Source organism: Haemaphysalis longicornis, unplaced genomic scaffold (genome assembly GCF_048455015.1).
Source record: "Haemaphysalis longicornis isolate Haplotype H1 unplaced genomic scaffold, Haemaphysalis longicornis Haplotype H1 scaffold_117, whole genome shotgun sequence".
Taxonomy (NCBI): Eukaryota; Metazoa; Arthropoda; class Arachnida; order Ixodida; family Ixodidae; genus Haemaphysalis; species Haemaphysalis longicornis.
The window spans coordinates 379951-397011 of NW_027526222.1; the positions used below are offsets into that span (position 1 = coordinate 379951).

The 17061-nt window shown below is 46.8% G+C and overlaps 1 protein-coding gene across 1 annotated transcript in view; it reads right to left on the minus strand.

The window, feature by feature from the left end:
• LOC144161484 (superoxide dismutase [Cu-Zn]-like) overlaps nucleotides 1-16934 on the minus strand; it is a 67539-nt gene extending 50605 nt beyond the window's left edge. The window contains exon 1 of the mRNA XM_077692144.1: nucleotides 16270-16934. The gene's annotated coding sequence lies outside the window, so the exon portion shown is untranslated. The remainder of the gene's footprint in view (nucleotides 1-16269) is intronic.
• Nucleotides 16935-17061: the final 127 nt, after the last annotated feature.

Genomic DNA, 17061 nt, shown 5'->3' on the forward strand with positions numbered 1-17061 from the left:
GCTAGCCGCATGGTCGTTGTGCAGGCGGCGGCCACGGCCGCGAAGTGGCCCAGGCCGGCGTAGGTAGCTCGAGTGATAGCTTGTTACCGCTGCACGAAATTGTCCCCAAGTCCCGACCATGGTGGCTTAGATGAGAAAGGAGTTAATGATGCGATGGCGGGTTGCATTAAAAATTGTCAGCTGCACCGCTTACGAGAGCGGCACTCGAATATCCGCCGCAGTGCTAAGCCGAACACATCTGCAGGCGGACCTGTAGGGAGACCGGCCGGCTGCTCCCAGCGCGCGTCTTGCCACCCACTGTCTCGAGCGTCGCGCGTCGTTCTTTAGCCGCGGTAGCATTTGCACTCGCAGCGCCTGCGTCACATCCACGGTCGCTTTTTAATTAAGCGCCTCACGAGATCAGTACGTGGGGGCATTCGCAGAAACTGCCGTCGATGCGGATTCGACAGTGGTACGGCGGCCCTGCTCTGTGATATCCCTCCGACGGTCACGTGGTCAGCTTTGTTCACACAAAATCCACAAAATCCATCGTTTCACGGCACTCGCTGAAACCGAAACTGCGACTGGCCGCATTGAAAATGCCTCTAATTAAATAACTGTCGCACGCTGAAGCAAATGAGGTTTCTACAGGTCATAAGTAGGTCACTAGCTACTTATCGCAACAAAAAAAAAACAAGATGCAAAATTTTTGTGTCAGTGCCCCTTTAAGGCTGCCATTTCCATTCTGAAAATACGTCCATCGCATCTGCTTGTAAACAGACCACTTCCCATCAACCATGGATCGTCTCATTCCTTCTGCCACCCCGTAACACTATTAGTTTAAAAGTATAGCCATGACTCCAAAAATGATAACCTGTACCAACAAATGCCACCGGTACCAGCGATTGATAACCGGTACAACATTACAAAAAGGCATTTAGAAGGCTCTGCTTCATTCTCAGAGAGCTGAGGCAGTCTCCTAAAAAAGTGAAACTAGACGCGTGCCGCATATTCATTCGACCAGTCCTCGAGTGTTGATCAATGGTATGGAATCCACAGTGCACAAAAGGTATTGCAGTAATAGGCACCGGACACTGAAGTTTGCGCGCGACTGCAGCGCCGCCTCTCGCCGCCGCTTAGCAACTCTGGGTCGGTGGATGTTGCGACCGGCCGTTCTGCGCGGAAGTTTTTGTGACGGAAGTTTTTTTAAGAAACATAGTTATAATTGCAAGTTGCAGGGTCCGAAAGGAGCTGCCACAATCGCGAAAGGCAGCCTGCCGTCGTTCTGTACAGGTTTCTCGCTCGGGCAGCCGTGGGAGAATAAGCGTCGCAAGAAATGATTTTAGCAGTAAGAAAAGTCAAGGAAGTAAGAAAGTCAGGACATTTTTTGTCAGTGGAAGGAGTAAAATTATGAGCACGATTACCGTTTATGCGCAGCGCAGACACGAAGGGCCGTAAAATTAAAACGTTTGTTTCAGTGTTTCATACACATCACGCGCTGCGATGAATCGCATGCCGTCGTAGTATTTGCATAACACAAGGTACTACGTCTTCCACCATTGTTTTATCAGCAGTAACCATTTTTTTAGCGACATTCACGGCACCGAACGGATGCCAAAAGGCGGCCTAAGAATATGTTCACAGCACTTCGCGGGTGATGACAAAAGTAATGTCAACATCGACGGTCAATACGCATCCCGCTTACTGCCCTACTTTGTTCCCCGGAGTGTACAGAGTTCGGCCACGCATTCCAAGTGAGAGCGTGGCATGCTATCAAATGCAAGTTTGCATTCACTCACGCTGACTTCTTTAGTGCGTTTTGCATACTCTGAAAGTTGTGGTTATTATTGTTTAAGCAGATGATGGGGAGGAGGAGGAAATCTTTTTTGGAGAATTCTGAACGGCCTGAACAAACTGTATCACAATTTCACCGCTAAGACGACTGTAACATTACTCACAAGATGGAGGCCGAAACGAAACGGAATCTTCGTAAAAGACAACCGCTGCTCCGCAGCGGATTTCAAACTGTGTGGATCTGCGTTTACTTTGTCATCAGCTAATAAAGTTTAGAATGCGTTGTTAATTAGTGACATCAATTCCGAGCTGAAGAAGGGCAACCGAAAAAGTACTTGTAGTGTGGTTGCGCGAACAGAGGAAACAGCAACACAAACACGCTTTTGCCGTGGAGCGCCGTTGTATACGCTGGGGTCACTTTATTAGGCTGTGATACTAGAAAAAATTGGTGCTGACCTCAACCGGCGCTGTAAATAAGCTTCACTTGCTGAGAATGGGACTTCGCAAGGATGTCTGTCCCGTCAATTTCTTTCACGGCGTACACGCGTGCGGGAACGTACAATCTCTGTAACTTCTCGCGCACGAGGCTGACAGTAGTAGTTCAGCCCCGTAATTGTCCGGAAATCGCACAGAAGCCCTTGAGACATGGGGAAACTATTTGCTAGAACAGTTTTCAAGCTCGAGACACCTTTCAGAAACAATTGCAGAATCGCAAAAACAGACAACCGAGAGGTGCCGAATATATGAACACGCGCCCGCCGTCTGGCTCTCACCGACCCAAAGTTAGCTCAAGCTTCCGCGGGGCGGCAATGGGTGTACTTATTCGTCGCGCCCTCTGAGCAGTGACCGGTCCCTACAGAGCGGACCCAGCGGCTAGCTGCGCGATTCATTCTTTCTGTTCACAGGATGAGACCCCCTGTTACTAATATGTTGAGACAGCAATAGAATTAGAGCCACCCCGGAAACGTCGGAATATGACACGCTCAGGCTCCTGTAGCTATACACTTATAAGCTGCATGCTTCGCCCCTCCCCAGGTTTCACCTTAGTGGAGATGACCCGGGATTCTTCTTTTTTTTTTCACAAAAAAGTCGGCTGAGCAGTGGTACCAATCTACAGCCCGCTCCCTATACGTGAGTGAGATTAAACCATTCCAAGACGACACGACCGTTCTTCGCCCGTACCGAAATCTTTCAAAAATATTTTTTTCCTATGCACAGTTGTACACTGAAATGCTTTGTCATTTGATTTCGTGGATTATCCGCATGTAAATTGTTATGAACGCCTGTTATCAACATCTCTTCTGTAACCCTCCCTGCTTGGACAGCTACGCTGCCCGCAGTATCTGAAAATAAATAAATAAATAAATAAATAAATAAATAAATAAATAAATAAATAAATAAATAAATAAATAAATAAATAAATAAACAATTCTGGAAAAACTACCGCGCAGGGGGAGGAGGGGTAAACTTTATTGGCAAATAAAAATGTAATCTAATAAAGGTGAGTGGCGTCTTCTCCTAGGACTGATGGAAAGAAGAGGTAAATTCCAGCGATTTATTGTGTAACGTTTGCGGTGTCTTACAGGTCCCACGTGTATTCATCGCATAGAGCATTCAAACACACGCTTCAAGCAACCACCGCAGGAGGTTGGGGCACATGATAAACTCAGAGAGAAGAGCAGCTCTCTCGCTCCGTAATACACGCCTCGCGCACAACGCAGCACAGTGCATGATTCACGGCATCACACGTAACGTACATCACATAAACATCATTTCCCCGCACTTCACGCAACCATCGCAGGCTTTGCAGCCACGCAAAAAGGGAGGGGCATCTTCTACTGCGCAATCCTTGTCGCTCCTTCCGGAACGACATATCTCCCACACAGAACAACAAACGTCGCGCGTCGAGTGCACAAACATCATTCAGAAGCGCAGCACTAATCCATCGCAGGCTCGAGCGATCACAACGCCGCAGGAAGCGTCTCGCACTGCGCGATACACTATGCCACACGCATCCGGAAGAACATGCACACAATGTCGCAAGACTAGCTAACATGCATGACGGAAAAAACACAATGTGCACTGGGAGGCTAAGACTTTTGCTGGCTAGAGGACTGGGAAGCCATTTGCTTTAAGAACTGAAACACCACAGAGCTACCACGCCAACTGGATACCGCCTCAAGAGCAGGGGTGTAGCCAGAAATTTTGTGGCTATGTCTCGTGCCACGCGCGTGGTACGAGACGCGCCCCCCTCGCGGTGGCTGCTGCCCCGCAGAAGTGACGTCAAGCTAAACTAATCGCGTGACTTCCTGTGACGTCACAAAATGTAAGCCATATGTAAATCATGTGATGTCGCCTTTTTTGTGTGCTAACGACGGCAGCTCGGTGTTCATGTCTTGTGTCCCGATCTTCTCCGCCCGTGTTTCGAATGGCAAGCCTGACGCATCGTTACGTCCTTACCTCCCTGCACAGCGGCTGACTCGCGGTGCTTTTTTCTTGTTGGGAGGATGGCTTGTAATTATTTAGATTGGGTATTTTTCGCGAACTTGCTGTTGCACGCCTTGGTAAGCCTAACGCATCCTTTTCTGCACGCTGCTTCGCCCGCGTTTTACATGCTCCTGGAACTGTCGTGTTTAATATTTTGTAAACTTCATGTTGCCTTTCAGATCGCTTGCAATCGCCTTTACGCACCTGCATTCGTTGTCTACTTCTGCCTCGCTACTTCCATGCCAAGCCTTGTGTTCTGATTCTGATGTGGTGGCTCAATGATAAAACGTGGGGGATCAGTATTTTCCATCGCGTCGCGCCATGGATACCGAGGTAGCTGTCTTTGATGACATGACAACGCGAGCGACGCAGTGTCAGCGTGTGCACGAATCGAGTGTCGTCAGGTAGCACATGGCATCATCGAACGCGATCCGTCCTCGCATGTAGCTTCTGCAATTTTTCACGTGTGGTAGTACTACTGTCGCCAAGAAGTGTATCCTGACTACTCCGCGGAAACGATCTGTGCACGCGGCGCTGCAGAATCCGTGCAGGGAGCGAAGCTTCACTTCCGTGGGTGGAGCCCAACTGCCCGTCCATTGACATCTACTCAAGATACTGAAACCATTCGCTGACTGGCTGGCTTCTTCTGAAGGGAGGCTCAAGCTCCAACTGTGCAAGCATGGGAGAAGTGTCGCCGTTAAGATAGCCGTGTGGGCCAAGTTGGGCACTTCTGCTAAATAGACTTTTGAAGTCTGTGGTGTGCATAAATTAAACAAGTTACAGTTCAGTTATTGTTCATCTATGTTGTTCAAATTCGTTGCTTCGAGTACCATTGTGCTTTCAACTCGGAAAGTATTAATGAAATGATAAACAAGACTTAAAATGAGCTGTGAATTTTAAGCAATCTGTAAACAGCCATTATTGAATGCACACGAAACAGATTTATACGTTTTGTGTACCTCGAAATTATCCACGGAAGGTATGTGGAACTGCCAGTTAGGAAGTTTGATGAAAAGTTCTTATCTGCTCAAATGGATGTAAAGAATTGGCAAAGGATGGATAGGATAGCCCTTCACCCTCGCCAGTTGATTGTCTGCTAGCACCACGGGATTTCGTTCACAATTACTGCTTGGCTTTTATTTCCCTTTCCTTTGCTCCAGTGCCTTTTGCCTCCTCTAACCTGGTTAGGCAACAAAACGTCCTCCTGAATCTGCTTTGAGCATGTATTTTGATAGGCTCGTTCCTTCAATTCCGGCAAACATCTCGGCTTTCTTTTCTAATAAAGAGCCTTCTCTCTCTCTCTCTCTCTCTCTCTACTCCTGTGTTTGGCTTGGAATAGAACATAACCTGCCGCAATACTTTCATTCACTCTCAGCAGGATGGGCTAATGATAATGGGAGCTTATCTCAGAGGCTTGCAGTCTATCCACAAATTTCAAGTGGCTGTGACATCTATATGCCCATCCCAAGCACTCTGCGGAATTCAACTTGACACTAATGCTTGTATTCGCAACTGGTGAAGAGTGTTTAAACGTCTGCTGTCCAAGCCTTTGGGGTAGTGAACTGGAAGAGCGGGGACGTTTCACATTCCATTGCTTTTTAACTCCGCGCTGCGTAAACTGTTTTGGAAAGTTGCTCAAGTGATTTTACTTAGTGGTAAGGGGCATAACAAAATGTCCCACATTTCGTTCACAATGGTACAAGTCTCGTCAGAAGCCAGCTGCTAGAAAGCCCATTCACGGGTTGTGTGTTGTGTGCCCAATAGCTGTTTTTTTCAACAAAACGGGCATTTAAACAATCCTTTAAAGGAGCCATGAAGAGAAAACACAAGTTTGGTTCATTCAAAAGATTGTCTCGTTAGAATCATACTGACACCACTTTTAACGTAAACTTCGCTCAAATAAGCTACATAATTAGGAAAAACGGGAATGGTCATGCGACCCACCAGCTCATTTCCCGCAACAGAACCTATGATGTCACATGAGCTAAGCTCTGCGATTGGCGGAGGCTGGCAGAAGCAGACGCAAATTAGGTAGAGCTTACAAACTAGACGAACGAGCGATTTGCGCTTAAATTTGGGGCACATTCTTTACAAAGCAATAAGAATGATGGGACAAACAGTGGAAGTTACGAAAGCACATGTAAACATAGAAGTACTGATGCGTTCTGCTGTTCGTACTCCGCACAGCATGCTTGGTTTAGCTGCACAGCACTACGGGGCTTGGGGTTGTCTCAGACGACACTGGCCGATTGACGCAAGCAACGGTGTCTTACGTGACCCCATTTGTCGAGCGAGCACTGCTTCAGGGAACGAATATTTTCTCCCAGAACAAAAACAAGCCAGGTTTAAATGCGGGCAAAAACAAACCAAACGCTTGCCACGGTATGGTGGCGCCATCTAGGTTACGGAACGTAAAGAAACGCGGGAACAAACCAACACCGCTGTACAGGGTGCAGACAACCTTTGAACGGTCCCGTGCCGCCCAAAATTGGGCCAACGGGCTCAACGCGTTATTCTTTTCGTTTCCCACGAGACCTAGCAACGCGAAACAGACAATATGATTCAAACTTCTTCAGTAAACCGCGTTGCGGCGATAATTTTAGCGCGGTTTTGACACAACGACTTGCTTCGGCGGCGAGCGAGCAACCGAAAATGGCGGCGCCAGCGATACGTGTCTCTACCCTGTACGGCGGATGCGTGAATGAAGGTACTCTAGGCTGCAGAGCGGTCGGTTCCTGTGATGTCATTTGGGACCTCGAAAACGCACGATTGAGCGGGAAAATCAAAATTTTAACCTAAATTGTATAATTTCTCAGTGAATAAAGCACCGTTTGTATCCGGACAAGCGCTGGGGGCACTATAAAACACGAAATCTTTCGAATGAAACCAACTTGCATTTTCTCTTCATGGCTCCTTTAAGGCTTCCAACAGGCTTAAAAATAGTTTGTCAAGTACAACTACGCGGAAAGGGTTTGTGTTGAGCTTGACATTGCCCGCTCCCGAGAGTACTTCTTAATACCTTGTGCAAGAACTGGAGCCAAGGCCACCTGTGTGGATGTGAATGTCTGTCTGTGTTTGTGAAAGTTGCAGTACAGCTGGAAGGTGTATGGATCATGGATGGCTTTAACAATAAAATGACTGCTGAACGTACTTTTCGTATCAATGAGCAGCATGTGAGCATTGATAAGTGCTTCACTGTTGGCATTTTTGTTACACAAAAACAGTCCATGTTCAGGCACACTACCAAATATTCATGAAAAACACTGGAAAGAAACTGGACAAAAAAGCTGCCAGCACATGGAAACCGTGTTCATCACGGCACCTTTACTAGTACAACAGTACCATTTATCAGCGTTGTGCCTTCCCCCCACCTAGTAACCAACTATCCCAGCGTCGCACCTTAAGCCAGAAATCAAACACTTGTTTGTCAATGACAAGTGATCCGCCAAATTTCCGTGGCTATGCAAAAAGTGAGGGAGTAGCTCAACTTTCTCTGCCAGTCTGTGGTGTGAAGCTCCGTTTCTAAACAAAATGCCAGGTTTTTCTGGAAGATGCACAGAATTAAAACAACAAAAAAGGAATTAGCAAGTGATACTTTCTTGCACTACACCAGAGTCCTGCAGGAAAGCCAAACCAGCAAGTGATCTTTTTGCTTGACTACAAAGCGCTGCAGAGGAGCCAAGAAAAAGATTCATTTTTGCTGACACCAAAGCTACGCTGGAAATACAAAACTTGTGGTGTCGTCACTGCAGATTTGCTGCAAGACCGGCATGCGAATGTATTGCAATAAGGCATTTATGTTCACGCCGAGGTTTATGAACCAGGCTGGCGGGGTAACAAAAACATTGAGTGATGTTACAACAAAATGTGTTATGAAAATAGAATACTGTTTGCTATAAATAGCAATTAAAGGTATAAAATGCTTTTGACACTAGTTAAGTGGCCTGTTGGAAATCGTTGGCAAAACCTGAACAGCAACATTTTAGACAGCTGCAATGGTGAAATAGCAAAGCATGGTTTGTGACCAAAATTCAGCAGGCAGGCCCCAGCTGGAAATGTATAATTGCAGAGCAAAACAATAATAAATGCCTAGGGAAAAGGGGAGCTTAGTTGAGTTACCACCAAGGTAGTTGGTAGAAAGAATAGTTACAAAAATAAACAATATGGGAAGCTTTTTATGCCCTGATTTAAGTTTATCAGCACTGATCTTCATGTTGCGCACGTAACACCATTGGAGAATGTTACGCCTGCATGCACTCGGCACAGCAGATTTTACGGTATAACACAGTTTACTTCAAACATAGGCAAATAAGAGAATATTTCATAAGCAGTACATTAATATGTAAAATGGAAACACCAGGGTTTTTAAAACGAAGCTCGTAAGCATGCTGAACGAAAGGGACGGATGACGAGTTTATGTTGTTACTAATACCAAATTTCAACCACCTTGTCAGAAACAAACCCCTTCCATGGAGGGACTGTGTTTAATCATAAGAGTTTTTTAGAAAAGTTTGTAAGTTCCGTGTACATGTATGTCAAAAGGTATTTTAACACCCCAGCCGTGGACTGTGAGTCATCAGCGCTCTTTTCTGCTGTTTAGATTATCAAAGGCTGTTGTACAGGATCCACCTTCTCTTCTTACTTTGGTCACTATCTTTCTATAGTCACTGCATTCATGTGCTTGCTCAGCGAGCTAGCAAGCATGAAGACGACAGTAGGCACCAACTATCAGCCGAGTTCTCTCAGGATTGGACAATTGCTGGAGAGGCTAAACAATGTTTTTGAGATCCCTAACTGTGAACTTTCACTTTTTTTGCATAAGAACACCTAAGCAACCCTTTGAGAACTGTACCAAATAACAAAAATGACTATTGTGCACCCTAAATAGTTCACCCACGCACAGTGAATGGCTTGCATAGAAATCTATCAATGCAAACCTACCCTTTGAACCTGCTTAATACTTAGCAAAGATTGACTGCATTGGCTGTTTTATGGTACTGTGTAAGTGGTCTACTGGTTTCCACCTATGGAGCCTGTGGGCTGCACTAGTCTCCAGTCCTGCTGTCAAATTTTTTTGGAGACTGGCACTACCCTGCAGTGTACGAGCCATGGATTCCTTGGGTTGGCCATGGGAAACTCTAGTGGATAATTACAAGCCCCCAAAGCAAGTGAGTATTTGTTTATCGACGACTGTGTTGTGGCCACGTTCGTTCGTTCAGTTTCGTTTATTAAAAGACTAACAAATGTCATCAATTCTATTGCAAACTTCAAACAAATAATTTGTAGTACAGAAATTGTGTAAAGCAGTCGGAGCTCCATAGCCACTTTCCAGCTATTTCTTTATGCCATCACAGAATCTTGTTTGTGCGACTAACAGCCACCGACCTAATCCACTGCAAAGAAACATAACTTGGCGATTGCAGTGGGGACTCTAGTTCCGTTTGATCATATCACTTGAGTGTTTACGAGCAGTTAACATACTGATGACTGTGTTTATAGTGCATGTCCGTATGACGTTACTCCTGCCAATATTACATCACTGTAGTTTGAAATTGGGATGTTTTCAGCCATTTCTTTTCGTTAAGCTCGCCTCGTGAGAGCCTTGACGTTTGCCTATCAATTACATTTGCAGCGTGCCCGCTGCTTATACCTGTGTACACAAACAATCCGTAGATGCTTTCACGTTCCAGGCACATCTTAAGATTCTCTTTGACGTTGCGTTGATTATTGAGCCTCCGCAGAACCCATGCGTTTTCATATGCTGGAGCGCATGTATGTATATTAAGCATGATGGTCGGCCAAGTGTACATCCTTCCTATTACCGTCTGTACAGCCTCTTCTCTGGCCCAATCGTCTGGGTGTCCTGAATTAACTTGCTTTGCATGAAAGGACTCAGTAAATTCTGGCCAACATAGCGTATATCAAGGATATACAGTAAGACGTGAAAGTTATACCAGTGCAGTAGCTATGAGATGAAGCACATAGCTAGTGTATACTTTTTGAAGGACCCAGGTCCTGAAATGTCATAGAATCATGTATGTGCCAATGTGAGGAGCTGTATGCATGACGGAAATTATTCAGCCACGTTCTGGGACATGGCACATAAGAGACTGGTCTGACTCTTGCGGCATCTTTTGAGTCGCAGATGTATTTTAGCCCCATTTTATTGTAGTGAATTGGCTCGCCACTACAGCTGGAATGGTTTATACTAGAAAATATTTTAAGCACTGAATATCATGCATTTATGATGCTTGTGGCGCATGCTAACAAGACTTTTCTGCTCACAAAACGTATCCTGGGTGTAAAACAAATTTTAAGGTACAATTTCGTCCACTCGAAAATAAGAACTTCCCGATTTTCGATAGTTTTCCTTGCTAATATTTCTGAAGAGGAGATCTACTGTAGTGGTACGTACGCGGTACATGTGTGGGGACACCAAGATTATCTTTCCTATTCTTGGCACAATTGTTTGTAATTGTACTGCGCACATGTGCCTAGTGAAAAAAAGTTGCCGCCACTACCCTTCGTCCTCAGCACTGTACATTCCGATTGCCGTTTGGCGCTGCTAAGTTGTCTGCACTTCGAGAACACACACCGCGATTTCAGGTCACCCATTTAAGCATTCTGAACTTGCCATGGTGCGAACTGTTGATAGCAGAGGCCGCCGCGCCGACATGCGTCGGAAGGATCACAGAATTACGCTCGGACGGTGTCTTTTCTTGTGTGGAATTTAGGTTGTTCGAACGGGGACAGTCGGCATTGCGATGTCGTCTCGCGTACGCTTAAATTGTACGCAGGTACTATAGGCGTACACCAAGCATAACCAAGCGGTCATAGGTCAACATTACTCGAGAGCGGCTATTTTGCTGTCGTCTGGAAAGGCTGGCTGGGTCCTCAAGCAACTTTCTCACATTTTCAGATAGTGCTTCTAACAGTATGAACTCCGGTTTATCTACGTTGTCGGCCCGAGAAAATCGGAGCTTCGTCCCGCTTTCGGATACGCAACTTAATGTACGCACGTGATACGGCTGCAGGAGCAGCAGCGCCGGCTGCTCCCGCAAGAAGAAAAAATTGTTTGTTTACAAAAGTTTCAGCAGTTGAATGGCGCGTTAATTTGTACTACAAATAAAAAAATGTGTATTTCGTACTACACTACAGAAAGTAATGACAATTATTATTGTTCTGACGAGATGCTGCCAAATTTTGTTCGGGGGAGCTGAGATTCCACCTCGATCCTCTCCATATGACTTTTCAAAGGATTAAAATATGAAAAATAAACGCATAAATATTAATCGATATTATATGTATATATTAACTAAAACTATTAACTAAAATTTATAACTATTAACTGCAAATGCATAACTACTAACTGTCAAGAACAAGAAAAGCTAAATATTTCATAAAAAATGTATTTACATGTTTCAAAAATTGAAGCAGAGTTGCTATCACTGCTTGCAGTTTTCTGTTTTGTCAACATAAGGAGTAATGATACTTAAATAAATAGAACAAATATAAACATACATGCTTATTACAAATATGGAATAAATAACTATTTCATATAAAACTAACAAAGCACAGAACAAAACGGGCAACATGTGGGTGGACGTTTTATTTTATTGTCGCTCTGCCATGCCACAATCTGTTTTCTTTTTTTCATGTTTGCACACATGCGGCGGTTAGGGACAAATCTTAACAACTCTGTTTTTATAGCAATAGATTGCGCAGGTGTAGCCTGTACGGCGGATAACTGCCCCAGTTACTCACAAAAAATGCGTAAAAATGTACAACTGTGGTGAAAAAAGCGGGCAGATTATATTTTGATCAGGGCAACGAAAGTGCCACCGGCAACAAAGTGTCCATTTATACAGAAAGCCCGTTCCACAAGTTGCAAATTTACCTGCGAATTCGCTGCTGCGGCGTCGGCCGTAAAGAAAAACGACCAATTTTTGTAGCTATGGCAATACATCATTGTGCCTCACGAACGGCGCCGCAGCAGAAAATTCGAAATAAATTCTCAACATGTATGGGGGGAGAAATGTCGGAAGTGGTTAGCGCACTGCTTCCCGGCGGTGGCCCTGGTTGCATGGAGGTAGTGAAGCATCCAGGCCTGCGGTTTCGCCCGCGAGTCTCCCCTTGTTTTCTGAGCGGCGACTCTGCGGCGCTTTGCGGAGCGCGAGCTCGCAGAACGCCCCTGTGTATGAAGGCCTTGCCTAGGAGTTAGGCAGCCAGGAGGCAAACGGGCCACCAAGGGTGCGCTTTCCGGACATGAGTGCTGGGGCTCTAGAAAAATCCTATGGTTTCAGGCGCAGGTGGTTTCCTTGGTCGCTCTGCATGACAGCGCGACAAAATTTGCGGAGGGGGGGAGAGGAGGTAGAGCCCCATAAGCCCCCCCCCCCCCCCTCCCTCCCTACCTACGCCCCTGTTCAAGTGGACAAGTGGACTAGGGGCAACAAATGAAGATGGATGCATTTCAGGTGGATGTGAAATGTTTCCTTTGCAGGAACTTACTCCACATTGTATAAGAAACGCCCTTAGTCTACCGCGCAGAAAGGCAAGCTATCCAAAAAAATGGCCGCGTATCTGCTTGCTCTACTGCGAATGTATTCCACGGTCTTCCTCCCCTCCTGCCCAGTGGCACCCTCCGCTCTACTCTCCGCCCCCCGCCCTGACGCGCTTCCCTCCCCTTTCGCTTCTCCTATGGTTTATGCAATTGGTCTTGTCTGAATTCATTTTTCCCGCGCTTTAAGGAGAGTGCGCAACTTGCCTTCGTTGGCAAGGGCGCTTTGAGGTGATGGCGTAAATTGCGGGAACGGCTGAGAGTGAGACCCGTTTCTACCAAGCTTGCGTCAACCGACGGGGCGTACAACAAGCTTTACTGCACAGGTGCGGCGCCTGCTGAAATCACGAGTCGTTTGCTGCAGAGAACAACGCAGGTAGAAGCACTCGGACACATCTCTAGCCAGCAGAATTTACTTTCTGGAGCAAGATTCTGCAAGCAGAAGCAGATGGGAAGTACCCATTTGTTTATAAACACTGTGCTTTCAATCTAATAAAACGTCCACTTTTGTCCTTTGTGGCTAATTGGAAGTTCGCTCAATTCGAAGTTTTCTGCAGTTTCCGTGAACTTCGTATTAACGGAAGTCGTATATGTATAGTACTTCTAGTGGAAGAGCTGTTGCGACTTCTTGGCCGGCAGGTCGATTCGATTTATAGACAGACACAGAAGCAGACAGACCAAAATTTCCCGTTTAGATATCCCCAGAAAGACCATCATCTTTATAAGTAGGTGGTAAAACCCTGGCAAGAAGCATAACTGAACGCTCTTGCAGTCCATGGTCCTCTGCAGCCGTGGTAGTGCAGAAAAAAGATGGCGCATGCCAGTTTCGCATCGACTATCGATACCATAGCGCAGCCACAAAGAAGGACGTGCATCCCCTTCTCATCGGTATACAACAGCCTCGCCAGCCGCTACAAGTTCGAAGTGATGCCCTGTGACCATTGTAACACCCCAACTACATTCCAGCGCATGATGTCCTCACAGCTTCGGGGTCGCCATGCCAGAGTCACACGCTATAAGCTTTAGGGGGCTACACGAGTCAGGAACGTACTGTGATAATAAATTTAATTTGCCGTCTGCTCACCAAGTCATTGACCCCTCACGAATTACTTAGTATTTTAAGGGGAATCTGCAACACTTCCGATAAACGCTTTCACTCTTTCGCGTCGCCAGCACGGAGCGGCACTGCGTCATTTGCTCGTCGCAGCAGATACGCCTTCCGTTTCTTCTTTGTTTTCTGGCTGTATTTTGTAGCGTAAGCTACACTGGCCGAAGTTGAGCAGTTTCGCGTGGGTCGTGAAGGGCCGTTCTGCGCAAGCGCGAAGAGCATTGGATTGGTTTGAATCGGTTCGGATTGGATTGGCTTGGATTGAATTGGATTGGATTGGCTTAGCTTGGATTAAATTGGATTGTGTTGGATTTAAATCCAATACAATTGGAGTACGGGTGTGTAGAGAATTGGGTCTGCACATTCCCCGGTCTGCGCATTCCAGAGGAGTGACGTCATAACCGCGGAAGACGCACTGGCGCCGGCGTGCATAGCTGTGCGACTCCGTTGCGCAGTAGCTAAGTCTGACGCTGCGCAGGAGCCGCTTGATAGCCGTTTCGCGTGGCTCCTGGAGAACCGTGCTGCGCATGCGCGAGGAGCAGTGACTGGACTGGACTGGACTGGACTGGACTGGACTGGACTGGACTGGACCGGACCGGACCGAACCGGACAGGACTGGACTGGACTGGATTGGATTGAATTGGATTGGACTGGATTGGAAATCGTTTTAGCAGCAGCAAGCATAATCAGCCAATCCTAGGAAACCTAAGAATAACTAGTTGAAAAGTTTAGTGGTCAATTTCTTCGCTTGGCAACATTGGAAACGGCCACAGACATTGTCGATGCGCCACGGACACGGTGCGGCATGGGCCACTGCGCCCGCACGCCGAAGAAAACACCGGCGTGCGTCATCTGCTCCGTTCCAATCCGATTGTAAACGGTGGCGTCGACAGAGATGTTAATAATCGCACTCATTGAACTCGAGGCAATACTTTGCGTTCGGTGAGGTAGAGTCTCTAACGTGAAACACAGTCATGCTTAGCATGGACAAGTACCGCCATCCTGCGGAGCCCAACGTAACGAGTGACGGCGCACCCCGACCGGACTAGAGCGGCGGCGCGCGATGTGTTGATACGGCCTTCGCAGCGGCGGCGACAACAATGCAGCCCAGCTTCGACGTAAAGTTCCGCCACCAACACGCTCAGGCCGCTGCTCTAGCCCCGCCGTGGGCGCATTCATACGGTTGCATGGAGGAGAAGAGGGGTGCCTGATCTGCTGGCCGTGCGCACAACGTCGCCTAGCAACAGACGCTTGGCCACAGATATGGCGGCGCACACTTGGTTGCCTGCATGCATTCCACGCCATTGAATACCGGCTATACCCTGGCATAGCCGAGCTAAGCCACTGCTAATTTTTCAAAGTGGCTATCGAATGCGTTCATTGCTGCAACTGAAGCAAATCCGGCAAATAGCACCTACGCCGCTGTAATGACGTAATTCCAGCGGTCGAAGAATGCCAAGACGAGGAAAGAGACAAAAATTTCTTGCGCAAGTTTATAAGTTATCTGATGGGCATAGAGCAGTAATTTTTGTCTGAGGTACTTTAAGACCCTCTAATCTAAGTACTGGATGTGTTGGTAGACTACGTTATGCAAGCGTCGAAAATGACAAAAAAAAATTCCAGTTGTTTGTCCTATTTTTGTCGTCTTGTATTCTCGTGTCGGGGTTCTCGCAGCTGGCTATGTCACGGCAGCGTGATGGCTGTCGTAGCGACAGGCAGATCTGTTGTGACAACAGGAATGTTTGTCGTTTAGAAAACTGACTTTGTCGTTGCGACATAAATGTGCGCCGTAACAACAGATGACTTTGTCGTAACAACAGGGCTTCTGTTGCCACAACAAAGTTTTTTGTTGTACGACAGGAATTCTTGATATGTTTCTGCGGTATTCCTGCTGTCATTTTAGACTTGGTTAAGACTTAAAAAAAGTTGAAGTGTTGCAGGGCCCCTTTAAAACAACCTCCTGCGCTAAAACAAATGTGTAAGAGTCCCAAATACAATGCACAAAATGGAAATTTTGGAAGTTTTACACGCCGAATCTCCACCTGGGCTATCAGGCACAACGTAGTGGAGGGCCACGGATTAATTTCGACCACCTGGGGAACTTTAGCCTGCGGCGAAATCTCGGCACTCGCGCGTTATCGTTTTTCGCCTCCATCGTACCCGAGTGCGATACAGATTACATGAAGGGAAATAAACAAATGGTTTCGCATGCACTGAAAAGATGTAAAATAAACATATATGTGTGCATTTCTGTGGAACTAACAACAAGCAGGAAGCGGGTGACATTTGGATTGCGGGGCTCGATTTTCGGCGCGTGCAAAGAGCAAAGTATACCATAGCTCACCGTGGGAGAAAGCCCTCCAGCCGTGAAATGAGGCCTGTCGACAAAAGCAGCCTTGGAACAGGAAGCAAAGAAGAAAAAGTGGCCTGCGGCCCTGGAATGTCAGCTGCGCCCTTCGCTCTTCCCGTGTGCCGCCCAGCTGGGCCGTTCAAAATCGTTTGAAAAGAATGGGCACAGCACGTTGCCGTGTGCTCGTCCTCCAGCAGCTGTTGTGACCGCCAACTCAATTTCACGAGGCCCGTGACAAGCTGCTTTTTCTGTCCCGCTCTTCGCAGTGTTTGCGTGTGTGACGAAGTGTGGTCTAGCCAGCCGAAGCGATATGTTGAGTTATTTCTACGTCTGCCTTAACGAGAAGAGAACTGACGCTAGGCGCTTTCGGTGAAGTGATTTAAAACCACACGCCGGCAGGCGTCTCAGCGTTGCTTCGGTTATTTCGGTAACACAAAGAAAATTCAACCGCCGTTATGCGCTTCACGCACTTCGCCCCTACGGTCGTGTGCCTGCTTCGTGCGTCATTTCAATGAGCGCTGGTAGGTATACAGTGAACAGAAAATTCTGTAGTTATGTACACGCCCCACCACTACCAAGCAAAATTTTTTTCCCGTGTTACAACCTCAAATAAAAATTCACACGGCTTGAATACCATATGTTCATCCCCGTGCGTACACAGATAAGAGCGGCCCTTTCTCGTTAAGGCAGACGTAAAAATAACTCAACATGAGGCTTCTGCTGGCTAGACCAGACTGCGTCACACACGCAAACACTGTGAAGAGCGGGACAGAAAAAAGCAGCTTG